The 14,080-nt window shown below is 39.5% G+C and overlaps 2 protein-coding genes across 2 annotated transcripts in view; one reads left to right on the forward strand and one right to left on the reverse strand.

Annotated features, from left to right (window-relative positions):
* Positions 1 to 10,591, reverse strand: part of GNAZ (G protein subunit alpha z) — a 68,171-nt gene extending 57,580 nt beyond the window's left edge. Inside the window, exon 1 of the mRNA XM_063351084.1 lies at positions 10,200 to 10,591. The gene's annotated coding sequence lies outside the window, so the exon portion shown is untranslated. The remainder of the gene's footprint in view (positions 1 to 10,199) is intronic.
* Positions 1 to 14,080, forward strand: part of RSPH14 (radial spoke head 14 homolog) — a 95,808-nt gene that overhangs the window by 68,320 nt on the left and 13,408 nt on the right. The gene's annotated exons all lie outside the window — the stretch shown is intronic.

Below are 14,080 nucleotides of genomic sequence, written 5' to 3' on the forward strand. Positions count from 1 at the left end.
CCAAATTTTGCAGGATTTTCTGCATGAGGCAGTCCTAACAGCTTAAGTGAGAGTTTCACAAACCAGACAAGTGTATGACAATAACCACACAATACAGGTTTAACAGCAGTATTTCAAATGGTTGCTCTTTTGTTCTTTTTACTCTCAGTGACATCTCTTCTTGACTCAAACAGCTGTGGCACTAAAATTATCTTAAAGCTGAAAGGTGCTAATCGAGCCTTTAGTTTATTCATTATTCAGCAATGGATCCTTAGTTATTCATTTCTAGTATTACCAGAAAAAATTACTTATGGTAACACTGTATCCTACTATTAAGATGGCACATAAAGCTGAAATTTTACCACTGATAAGAAGCCATGGATTCCTAACTATTCTAGCTCACATTCTGCAATCCACACACGAGATATGCAGGAAAAAAGATGATGACTTACCATTTTATTTCTTTTTGCACACTACAGTGTGCTGTTGATACTGTTGTAAAAAGAAATATGAGGAACAGGCACAGACCTGGGATAAGAATATATATGCTGGAGGTTACTCAGAACACGTCCATACCTCAGTGGAAAGGTCATACATAAATTTCTCAGCAAGGTGTATTAGGTGAAAACTGTGCAAAAGCTATTGCAGGTGGATGGGTTCCAGCTTCCAAATTGACCCTAAACTTACAAAACAGATTTAGCAAGGAGGGACCAATATCCCCAATGCATAGCAGAACAATAATTTATCTTGAAAACTTTATTAAGAGAGTATGAGGACACCTCTGAGACCACGCCGATCACTCAGCTGGCAGGGGTGAGGTGGGGGGTTCTGCATCTTCAGTCATCTATTCTCAGGTATCACTAGTTAAGTATCATACCATTTCTTGCATGATAACTACTTGTGGCCTTCCAGGATAATTGTGCTTAAAAGCATAGCTTTTGTTATGTTTTGGTTCATTTACAGCGTACCTCAGGACTTTCAAATTGAGGTATTGAAGTCAGTGTTGTAACTGAGAAAAGATGACAAGGGTACTGCCTCCTAATACTAGCTGTGATTTTTAAACAGCTTTTACATCCTCATTGTTGCAAGGCTGAAAAATTCCCCACAGGGTGCACCTTAGAAGTAAGAGAATAACTCACTATCTAATATCAACCCAAAAAGCTACAGACATTCCAGAAAGCAAGGCAGATAAAATTTCTCACCTCTCAACTCCAGGAAAATGCCTGATAAAGCGTCTTCCCACCTCTGCCAAAAGCACAAATGAAAGCAATAGCTAGAGAGCTCACAGCTGACTTAGCTTTCAGCCCAACCCACCTGAAAGCAATTTGAATTTTGTTTCAATTTCTTCCAGCTGGCAGCAATCCCATTCAGATGCAATGCCACTGACATACACGCTTACTACCAGTCTCCTCCTCCCAAAGTGTATTTTGCAACAAATAGTTCAGGGAGAATAACGCAAACGTTTTGTGTCACCTCTGCCCACTGAAGACTCCATGCATTAGGGAAACATCCAGTAAAAGTTTTAACTAGTTTTGCTCTTTTAGGGACGCAGGAACGGCATAGAACTAGCAGAACAAGACAGTAGATTGTCACCATAATACTGATTATGCCTCTTTGAATTTCTGAGACCTTTTTTTTTTCCAGCTCTTAAGAATGAGGTACAATTTTGGTTTGTATTTAAGATTCTCATGTCTGCCATTAAGAAGTGTAGATGGGTGCCCTGTACAAAAATAATTTTAACTGTCCCTTCCCGTCTTTTGTGTTGGTTGCAGGAGGGAAATTTCTAAAGGTTTTTGTAAAAGTTAAAAGGAAGAGATGAAGCCTAGAAATTTTGCACATCTGCATTATTTTCTGAAATATTTTCATCTTGACTTTCTACTGTTTATATTCTGTTAACTTGCCTCTGACCAATCCTAATACAAGCTGAAGAAATGATTTGTAGTAAAAAATAGTATTTCATATGGATTTTATAACCAGATACCTCTGAAAAAATACATTCTTTTAAATTAGATCTTAGAAAATATGGAATCTATAAATGATGATTCTGACAGAACAGATGCAGACACCAAGTAAACAATGAGATTGATATGCTCTTAATGTAACTCCCTTAGATATAAATCTTCACAACGTAGGTAAAGACAGATAATAAACAATATGTCTAAGAAAAATTCCATTTGCACATTGTATCTCATAGCTGAATAAGAACAGTCCTGCATAGATTGACAGCATTCCATCTGGCCTCCTTTAAAAAAATGTTTACAAGTACTTCATTATTTTCTTGAATTGACTTGTTTATGTAAGGTTTTGATGAGTTCTATGAAAAATTCTGATGGATAAATCATGAAAACACAAAGTATCCAAAATCCAAAGTTACAGTTGTATATATAAGCTTTGATTAATCACAGACTACCTATATTTGGAGAAATGCAACACCAAGAATAAGGTACTGTATGAAGATACCAAAATACTGTATTTTGTCAAGACAATAACATTCAAAAATTCTCCTTGCTAATATTTTCATGTTTTACCATAAAGTAGGTGAAAACAGGTTAATTTCTTGGGACTGTGCAGATTCCATATATCATTTACTCCGACACGTAGAAACCAAATGCAAACACAGAAAAAGCAAGTTCCAATTTTATTGAAAAAAATACTTTTGGAAATAATTAAGATGTTTGCTTAGTGTTATTCTGTAATATCTTGCTGCCCATGTAAGGTGGTACACCTTTAATGTTATTTTTATTTGTTGTGATCAAAAGTCAATGTTATTCAATAATAGTTTTACAGCAAGAAGAAGGAAAGTGTCTCAGTTCTTTCGCTCCCAGGTTATTTTCAGTGAGGAATAACAAGTCGTACCACCAGCAGGAGTTCCTACATTCTTTCAGGATTTTAATCAAATTTAGCCTTTCTTGATTCTGACAAGGAAACTCATCACTTGTCTCCAGTCAGCTCATTTGGGTAATCCTATTCAGAATAATGTAGGGAGGCATCTCTAGCCTAATAAAAACCCTTTAGTTCAGATTTCCAGGTAGAGTATGGAATGGGAAGTATGTTGATTTTCATGGACAATGACCCATGCTTTCCATTAATGGAAAAGAACAAGAACTCTTGCCTTTTTCCATTGGCCACTGCCCTGATAAACTAAATTTACAAAGTAAAATTACTTTCTAAACTTCTAAATACAGATTTTTTTTGAGCAGGGTGTTTTCCTGTATTGCAAAGGTAGTCCTATAGGCGATACCGGGTCATTTTTAATTTGCTTGTCTATCTTATAAGTCCTTTTTTGTGGAGTACTATAAACTTCTATTTGGTCAGCCTTTTCCATTTGATTCTTATGAAAGACTGGTGGAAAAGTACAGAAGCCACGCAGATTATATGATCATGAGAAAATACCTTGCTGTCTTTGTACTCACTTGAATTTCATTTAGCTGAAATTCTTTCTAAGTAAGATAATATTATTAGTAGAACAACTGAGAGAGGTAATTGTCCTGCTCACTGAGAATTGTCCTGTTCTCCCATCAGTTGTTCATTATGTCCACAGTACTTGAAGGTGTTCCCAGTGGTCCATGTGACTGTGTGCCCAACTTTCCCTTTAAAGCATACTTTTGCTATAATAGGCATCACCCATTTCTATCAGATCAATTCTTACAAAAATTATCTTGCCTAAATGATTTCCAAATTAGGATATTGCAGTATTTTCTGCTTCAGGTTCATTGCTTTCCAGTATCAGAAGACACAACTAGAAAAGCAACATGAATTAGTCAAAAATACAGAGAAACTCAGACACTCCTAGTCTTTTTTCAAGATCCACCATTCATTGTAGAGCCAGGTTGGAGCTGCCTAAATCTCAGCACGAATTAGAACAGTTTCCAGGTATGATCCCAAGAGGCCACGATATCAGTGGCTGGTCTTGGTTTCCTCGACTGCGGAAGCGGGGAAACGGGGAGAGTTGCAGGCCAACACCACAACAAGGAGAGAGGCTTCTCTCACCACACACCAGGGTAATACCCTCGGCAAACGTTTAATTTTAGTTTAGAACCCCCTTGCACTGGCAGAGAACGGGACTATAGCAGAACCAATGATCCAGTTCTTTGTCTGTGTGGTTGGTTACTACTTTATTAGTGTTTTAACTTCTGTCACATAGAATTGCGCTGTTCAGACTGCAGTGTACAATCAGTCCTCTTTGGGAGAATGGAGAATTATCATTTGCAGTGTTAAAAGTCACAGATTCCTATCTCTTTTTGATGTTGATACCTGACACTTTCGTTTGTTTATACCACTATATATTTACTTGACCTCCGAAATCGAAGGATATTGTACTGATATAAAAAGATGCACGGATGTGCATGTCAGCCTAAATTCTTGCCACATTTCAACCAACAATTGCTAATCCCTGGAATTAATACATTGTTGAGATTAGTAGCCAAGAATTTGTTCCCGTAACTTAAAAAAATTAAATAAAGTCTTCAGTATTCTATTTCTTTCTGTGAGCACACTTGCAAAAAGCAAACTCGACACACCTATGTAATCACCATCATGAGGCAAAGTTCAGATTTGCTTTTGGGAATATTCACAGCAGGAAACATAATCAGAGGACGTATGCACATCTAGTCAGGGAATAGAAATAATATGATAATAGAACAATTGTTCAAATTTGAAGTAGGCTAGTCTTAGAATTTTAAATACCAACATAAATGTCACTGAATTACAAATTAAGGTACGTTTATCTGTTCATGGACATAAATGGATTGAAAAAGAGGTTAAAAACATGTCTCTGAAATGACTGATTAAGGGGAGATTCCACCATTACTGAGCAACACGAAATGAAAGCTCAATACGTTCTTAGCAATTGCGAGAATATATAAATATCTGCCTGTTACAAAATGGCTTCTGTTACAGCACCCTGACTCTGCCCAGTTTCAAAGGCCAGGCACAGAAAGGCATCTTAAGAGAAAATCTTCCTGCCGAGACCCAGTTGCAACAGAGGTATTCTGTGGGACACGGTCAACTCGGTAGCAGTACAGAGAGATGCTCCAGTGCAACAGTGTTTATTCTGGTGTATTTTAATGCAGAATGGATTTGATTAGCATCATATGCATTCATTTACTGATGGATTTTAGTGCTTTAAATGATACATAAAGAACTTTTATGTAGTATTGGTTTGAATCCTCTCCCATAGCATAAACGCTAGGGAAGATCAACAGCTAATCTCATGGACTTTCTTTCCTCCTAAGACATCCAAACTGAAAAAACCCACTCTAATTCACATGTATGTATAAATGGATGATATGTATCCAAATTAAATCATATTTTGTTACTACATTCCAAATATTTGGATTATATGACTTGGGCTTGTAAATACCCAGAAAAGAAACTTTTTATTTAAAAAAACCCCAACCTAATAACTCAAATTGTATTATTTTCAGAAAGATGTTCCCTTAGGTGATATGTAAGTATCCTTTTGAACCACACGCATATTTCTCTTTCAAAGGAAGAAGGATAATAACCAGGTACATACCCCATCTAAACAGCAAGCCCCCCCTAAGCTAAACATCCAGCTGTGTTTTTATTACTGTGCCATGACACTTTCATCTGAATTGATTACAATTCAGTTGAATTGTGTTTTTTTCTTCCACAACACAACTGTGTCAACTGAATTTGTGCATCAACACTTGATATGCTGTCTAATTGTATTTGCGTTGATGCGTTTTGTGAAGATAAAGGTAGTTATTCCGCATTGCCACAATAAGGTTTGAAAATATGGAAAGCAGGCACGCAAAATAAGGGTAGAAACCCATTGGGGATGTACGCTAGAATAGCGCCTGGAGTACTAGATAAAACTGGATAAAAGATTTGGAGTACTTGTACTGTTTTAGTGCAGTCTTTCCTCCAGAATACAATAGCATTGTTAAGATACAGTCAGATGAAGAAACCAGCATTTTACTATCAAAGAAAACAGAGTTGGTAGGTAGAAAGTAGCGATTGTATTATTACTTACAAATATTTATGGTAATCATAAAAATATCTTCATAATTAACTAGTTAAGACTGGTTAAACGTTACAATATAGACAGTAAGAGTGGGATTCATCTGTCCACATTTAGCCTATGCATGTAGGTGGCTACCTCTGAGCCAGTCACGCAGTGCTTCCGTGGAGGCAGTGGAGAGAAACAGTCGTCCCCAGAGGTCAGTTCATCTCAGACCAAGATAGCGGTCAAAAACTAGTCTGATTACTTGCATTGCAGGAATCACTTTTTCTCTCTATCAACTATAAGAGAAGCCTAACAACTACTCCATATGTACGTGGCCATATTACAGGTATCTGAAAGTGATGAAAATAATTCCTCCCAACTGCCAAGTCCAGGGAATTATTATTTAGTAAATCTACTGTAAAAATATCAGATTAACAAGTTGTAGTTCCTAAGAAATTATTATTAATTTTCTAGTCTCTACCATTCCTGTACGTGCGCAAAATGAATACCTAGAATTTGAATTCAGTTTTTCAGATTTGCCTCTGTATGCTTTTTAATGGCCAACACGATCACTGGTAATTTCACAGGCTATTTCTGTAACGTAGAATTGTCTGGAAATGTTATCACACTTGTCTTTTTGATGTGATGACTTAGCAATCCAGAGGAGAAACAGCCCTCTGATATAAGGGCCTTAAAGAGGAAACAAGGGCAGAGGAAAATGGGATTTGTTGGGTAAAACTGTGCTCTCTAGTGATACATTGGGTGTCCAATACTAAGTAATAAAATGGGATTCTGGGGAGAGATGAGTTTGTGCTGAACCATAGATAATACTCTGAGCTCCAGAAGTAAAAAAAAAAAAAACCACATGGAAAGCTGTTACCTTCTGAAATTTTGCTGTGTATTTCGTTAGCTGTGATTTTAAATGTATTTAATAGTCACAAATGTTTGAAGTCTAGGTAACACAGAAATGATGGTGCCCGTCAATAATCTGTTCCTTCCATCCTGCTTCACCAATGCCCTTCAGTGTCAGTGAAAAGCAACAGTTGAGAGGGAAGAGTATTTTCTCTGTAGCTTTCATTTCAAGGACTAAATTCTGTCCTTGATTACACTAGCATAAAGGTAAAAGAACTTAAATTGCTAATATATATCATTAGCCCTTCTCTGTCATGTTGTGTATTCCACATACCTTAAATTGCCAGGGAACTCTGAGAATCAATTTTAGTTGTTTTGGATCAGTCTAGTTTTTTCCCTTTTGTGATTATTCTTCTGCCGATATGGTAGTTGAAATTTGGACTTCTTAATCACTGCTCTTAGATTCTGGAAAGTTTAATAAAAATGTGAACTTCGAATATAACACACAAAGAAGTCGTCAAATTGTCCTCTCATGTAGACAAGGGAATCTGCTGTAACTATTAATGGATGTGAATTTATGCTGCATAATTTGGGGATCACAAGGAACAAAATTTAGCCTTCTTTTTAAATAAAAATAGGGCAGTTTTTCTCACCAAGTATAAATAATACAACCGTATCTAAGTATGCCAATATTCTGATTTTGAAAGTTCTCTTAGCTAAAATAAAATAGTTAATTGCTTGTGTAGTAAGCTGTTGCTGCTGAAGGTGGGTCACGTCAACCTAAACAGCATTTGTGGGAATAACACTACGATTTCCTCAGTAAAAAGAATGTTATTAAAATCACTGACAATTTACAAATGAGAGTTTGCGATGCAAGTAGAGAGTCATTGAGACCGTAACCTCACTGCAATCAGCTATAAAACTGTGCGACATTGTTGTTCCCAGAGGGCATGGGGGAACCTGAGCAGTGAAACTAGGTGTGCTCGCGCTGAGCCTGGGCTCTCTCCCACCCAAACCAGTGACAAAACTTCCAGCGACTCCTGTGAAAGCAGGACCAAACCTTTAACCAGAAATAGTCAGATGCAACTCTCAGTTACATAAATCTGGAGAATCTCTTCTGAAATAAGTGGAATTACTGTGACTTAACCCAAAGGAATTCGGAGATTTTTCTTTAATTCATGGGTGGGAGGGAGGGAAAGACATGTATTGCCTCACCACTGCGTATCAACCAAGACTCGATCTGCTGTCAAAATCCTTATCTGCTTAAGCTGGAGAGGAAGAGCTGACTTCACCGTTTAAGGATTTAAGCTTTTATTGTCTACTGAATTTTCTGTTATCCTTATCCCTCTACTTATCCCCTTCCCCACTGCTCAGCAGGTAGATTCCTTAAGAAGAAGGGGCAAATTTCTCTTTTCTGGTTCTGTCTAGATTTCTTAAAATGTAACGTACCTTATTCTGTCAATGTGTAATCTGAACTGAGACAACCAGAACACTTTCATTTCAGTCCTTCAGAACTACCTGGCTGGTTATTTTTAGATTATCATCATTAAATTCAAAGCCAAGGCCTGTAGCTGAACCACGGAGCTCTACTGGAGGCTGACGAAATTCAAGGTACTATCTCCAGAAGAGTTATTCAACTCTGTTCACCAGTGGTCAATGAAGTGACAAGCACATAATCCTCCGACGGAGGTGTAGCATTCTTTATGTAGCACACAGAGTTTATTCATCTCTGTAAGGTCCACTGTCAGAATGAAATCTCCACGGCCTGACACAGAATTAATCTGCTTTTCTTTCCATATAAGTATGCATATGCACACAGAGTGGGCTTCTTTGAAAATGCAAGTCAGTGCTTTGGTAATGGGTGATATAATGAGATTTTCTCCTAAATATGCCATATAACTATCATGTTTCCTTTTGATTGCACCCGTCACTGGCTTCTTGAAGACTGGAACTTCATTCTTCTGTACCCATAGGCCTATCCTGTAATAATGTCCTCTATCCAAGGGCAGGGATCTGTGCTTTTTGCATGATAGCTTCCAACCAAATGATTTGATGGAGACGGCCAAGTTAATGGCAAAAAGCCCTCTGTTCTGCAGAGCTCTGTCTCTTCAGCTAGAAAATATGTGCCCTGTTGAAGAAAAGCCACTATTTCTGCCTATAACTGCACCAAAGCCATCAGCTCAGACTTAAATGTCTGTATCCATAAAGTCAGCAACAATCTCCCCTAAGGAGGTACAAAATACACACTCATTCTTACTCCTCCATGATCCACAATTAGATGTTCACAGTACCGTGTTTTTCTACCTGACCTCCTGTTGTAACCCTTGTAGATGAAATTTTGACGGCCACCCACAGGGTGTGACCCACAATGGCGCGAAATACGGAGACAAAATAAAAATCAAATTGTGGGTGTTAGAGTATCAGTAAACAGATATAAAGAAATGCTGGAGGGAAAACTGCTGAATTTTTCTCGGAATTTTACCTTGCACAGGAAAATGTTGTCGAGATAGGTCAGTAGCCTCTAGAATAAATACCGCAAGACCACACATTAAACAGCTTCTACAGTGAAACAGCCAAACCCAGATCAGATCCATACTATGAGCAGAAATTAAGCTGACACGTATTTGTCCGTAGCTCTCAGCTAACATCGAAGGGTTGGGGGCTTTGTGTGTGAATCACTCACCCAAAATGCAAAGGCAAAGACAGCAAAAAACTTGTGGTTCACAAGTGCAGCTGGGAGCCGTCCACAGGTGCAGGTTAATCTAAGAAAACCTCCCCATTCCTTCACATGCATGAGCACACACGAGGAGGTAGAACGTCCAAGCTCTGCAGAGCCACACATCCTTAGAATGAGCAGATGTGAGGATTTATTACAGAAATTCAGCAGCTAGGAGCCTTTCTGAGGGAACGTTAGCCAGTCTGCATTTCCCTGGGAGGAGGTGCTACAGAGCGTGGAGGTTCTTCTCCCAACAGGCGGAATCTAATGGATTATCTTTCTGAATCATTAAGAGAACGCAACGGGTCTTAGTAAGGCTCAGGTACTGGATATTAATGGGTTACAATCCAGGCGAGGAACGGGAGATGACTTAATTTTGTGAAAAAGGGATCAAGCTGAAGCAGCAGCTGATAGAAGGCCAGTATCCCTTGAGAAGGTCATTTTCACTGTATCAGCAGCCTGCTTCCCCTTACTATTTTTTCTCTACACACAGCAAAATATTTCTGCCTCACAGTGACATTCGTCTTTTCTTCCATCCAGCAAAACCATCTCTTATTGTTTCAAAATTATATTTTTCCTCTCGCTTTAGAAGTCCCATTTTATTTTGGAAACACAGTGAGAGGGAAATGCTCATCGCTAAACTGATTTAAGAGAGAAAGAAATGCAGAATATTTCACTCACCTCTTCGGCACCAGGCAGGCTCCGCCGCCTCAATCCATCAGTGCGAACGCTCGCATCCACTGACGCTTCTCCGCTCTGCTTCGGCCCTTTTCACATCAGCATCTGCGATTCGCAGGGAGCAGAGACACCGCGGCTGCAGACACTAGCCCCGCAGCCCCAGCGGGAGAAAAAACCTGCCCTTTCTCATTTTCTCCCTAGAAAATCAAACGTTAAGAAAAACGGGTGGGTTGTGTTTTTTTTTTGAAGGCGCTAATGGGAACGCTAGCCCGGCGGCCCCCCGCGGGAGACGGGGAGGTGCTGCGCGCTGCGGGCGGGGAGCGGGGCAGGGGGAGCGGGGCTGGCTCGGAGGAGGAGGCGGAGGCTGCCAGCCCGTTTCCAAGCCAACGGCGGGGGGTTCGGCGGGCGGGGCGGCTCCCGGGCCGGCGGCGGCTCCCGCCCGGGCCCGCAGCCCCCGCCCCGCGCCCGCGGAGCCTCCGCGGCGCGTAAGGAGCCGGGCGTCGGCGGGGGGTTTGGTTCGTCTCCCGGTGCGGCCGGCGGCGCCGCGCTCCCGCGTTGCATAACGGGCGCGCAGGCGGCGGCCCGAGCCCGGGCTGCCTTCAGCGGGTCCGTCTCCTCTGCGGTTCAGGGCCCGGCCAGGACGATGATTTTTCTGATTAATTCCGCAATGCATATTTTAGGGGATGAATGAAGTGGAGGGAGCACGGCACATACGTGTTAGAGTGATGCAAGCAAGGGTAGAGAGAGAAAAACCAAGTACTCGGTTACATGGACTTCACCCACTCTCTGCATTCCACTTTTTCCATCACTCAGTTCCTCTTGGTACTGTACATTTATTTTCTTCTGCTTTTCCCTTAGTGCCTTTCTCTTTTCCTGGCTGTTGCATTTGTGAATGGGTAATTTGCTACAGCTTTTTATAAGTAATGATGAGTATCATTTTCTTTTTCTCTCATTAATAGATTTACACTATTTACATTTCAAATTCTTTCTAGTGTATTTTTCCTTCTGGCCATACTACAATACTAGTTGCATTGTTGAATCTGCAGCCCTGATCAAATAGCTCTGATTTCCCCCTTCACTGCTAATTTTATAAACATCATTTGTTCCTGGTACACTTCTGCTGGAGATAGCAATAGAGAGTTTCAGACGTAGACGTAATGCTGGCATTTTTTCCCACAATAAGGCCAACATAATACACAGCAGAAAGCATCTGATTTCTGTAAATAATATCACTTCCAGTACTGGTATTATCAGCAGAGCTGTTGCAGCGGTGAAGTATAATAATGAAATATTTTAGTGTAAAACACAATGTAGCATCATTATTTTTCTTGCACAGAAGTAGGAGCCGTGAATCAGTACCACGTGAGGGAAATTCTCCTATAAGTAATGAATCTTAGGTCTTGTTCACACTAGAAGAGTTTGCCAGTACATCTACACTGGCAAAGTTGTTGTGGTAGACTCCTAGCATTTAAACAAGAAATGTCATATACATAACTTACATGGTTCTCAGAAAAATGGTAATATTCAAATAATAAATTTCCCCAGCTTTAATAAAAAATATAATCTCTACAGGTTTATTTTGAAATTTTAGCTTTCAATATATATGCACGTATGTCTTTTGGTGCATTGATATGATCAGATATTGGTCAATTTTAAAGTTTTAATGTTTTGTTTTTCGAATGTAGTCTTAACTTGCAATTGCATAAATCCCTGAGATAGTTATGTTGGCAAGGGAATGGAATAAAAAATTGTATCTGTGGTAACTGAGTACTCTAGATAATAGGATAAAAGAACAATAACAAGGTGTACAGGTTTAATCTGCTATTCCATAAAGAACAAGTAGTTACTATAGAAACTGTCACATTACATGTATCTTCAGCATAGTGCTTTATATGTGAGAAAAAGCATCTTCCACACATTAACCAACTTTGGCAGAAATAACAGCATCAACTTCCATCATCCTGGGTAGGAAGATCATCGTTCACATGCTCCCTACAGATTTCATCACTTTTAGGTATTTTCAATTGATATAACAAAATGCTTTCTTTCTTGCAGTTTTGAGGGAGGCACCTAACTGTAGATCAAATTCTGTCAGGGAAGGAATTACGAGCATGCAGTACGTGAATAATGGAACAAGTCTTTCCCTGAGAAGTTTAGGTGTTACTATTTCAACACCACAGTATGGGAGCTTGCTGTTGATTAACGACAGAATTAAAAGCCAACTAATCTGAAAAATAAATCAGCAGATACGTCTTAAGTTTTCTTCAGTCTCACCTTGTCCTGCATCCAGAAATTCTCAATCAGGGCCTTGCAGCATGCATTGATTGCACTACATGTGGCTAAGCTCCTACAGGAATTTAAAGAGAAATATATGTCTCAAAATAACATAGACAGGTGATTAAAGCCAAGTGGCAATATAAAACCAGTTCTTTAGCTCAGTACTCTAAATGTTGTTCTTTGTAAACAAATAGATTAAAAACACACAAATACATGTAGAAAGTGAACAGTTTGCATTACTTTTTTGCCTCAAAATAGTAAACAGTAATGTGAGAGAACTGTGACGATCTGACTGGATTCCTGCTCCCTCTCCCGTGTCAGGCAGGTTGCCACTTTAATTTGAAGGGGGCAGCGTTTGGCTGTTGGGGTGTAACACCCAATGTGCAGCTTACTGGAACCCTGAGCTGCGCAAGTCTCGCTCCACTTGCCAGTGCTGTTCATTGACCAAAAGCCAAATCCTTGCCTGTTTGCTGTTGCTTTCTGTTTGGGATCAATCAAACTAGATGCATTCATACATGTTTAGTTGGAAGACAATAGTGCTAAAACAGAAATGTGCTCTTAAGTGGAAAATCCCATAGGGATTTTTCTAATCAATTACCCTTTATTATACCATGACAACATCAAAATATTTACATGCACACAGGCAATGTTCTTGGTGAATGTACATCTCCAAATGATAGAGGGTAAATTGAGAGGCCACATCTGGTCTGTAATAAAAATATAATAAAAGACATTTTGTATTTAATTCAATTTTCTACCAAACACCCTCTTTTTAACAAGCAATTGTAGATCTGGGTTAGATATTTATAGACGGGTCTGTGATTCTCTTTGAGCATGAAGAACTGAACAGAACATTTAGAGAAGAATAAAAAGGCTGTATTTTTATTTTTAACCATTTTTCTCACGTGGAAGAGTTTAAAATAGCATCAAGTACAGATGACTGGGACTTGATATTTATAACTATCTGGCATATTGTTGCTTTGTACCAGTGACTGGGAGATGGGGGGGGGGGGAATCATGAATGCACCTTCCAGCAGGTGGTATCAGCCTGACCTCATTTGGCTTTATCATTTAGAGTGAAAATTCACTTTCTACCAGGCTTTCACCCTTTTATCTTCTTCTCGCATCCTTAACTGACTAACTGAGGGTTTCATTTAATAGCAACTGCTTACTCTTCCTACGAGGTCAAATCATGGGAGACATTTGTGAACGTGACCCCAGGTAATGAGTTACAGCTAATAGCACAATCAACTAAAGAGAAGGACTCCTCTAGTTTATCAAAAGACAAAATGTTTAAAAAGAAAAAAAACCAACAACTAAAACCTAAAACTGTTCAGTGCCTTACCTTCCTTCACAGTTTACTATGTACCTACTGAATTTGCAGCTCACGGTCATGGGCTCAACCGATGAATCAGCAGTTGCCACCGAAACCAAGTTTAGAGGAACAAGTATTAAATGCAGGGGCTGGTGGCCAGCTGGTTGGAGGCTCTCCTGGAGCCCTGGGCGGCACGCTGGCTTTCCCCTGCAGTTCACTTGCCATAGCAGTCCTCACTTACTCTAAGCTTTGTGATGGATACACGGACCCAAACTCCTTCAGAGCCTTCATG

Source organism: Chroicocephalus ridibundus, chromosome 13, assembly GCF_963924245.1.
Source record: "Chroicocephalus ridibundus chromosome 13, bChrRid1.1, whole genome shotgun sequence".
Classification (NCBI taxonomy): Eukaryota; Metazoa; Chordata; class Aves; order Charadriiformes; family Laridae; genus Chroicocephalus; species Chroicocephalus ridibundus.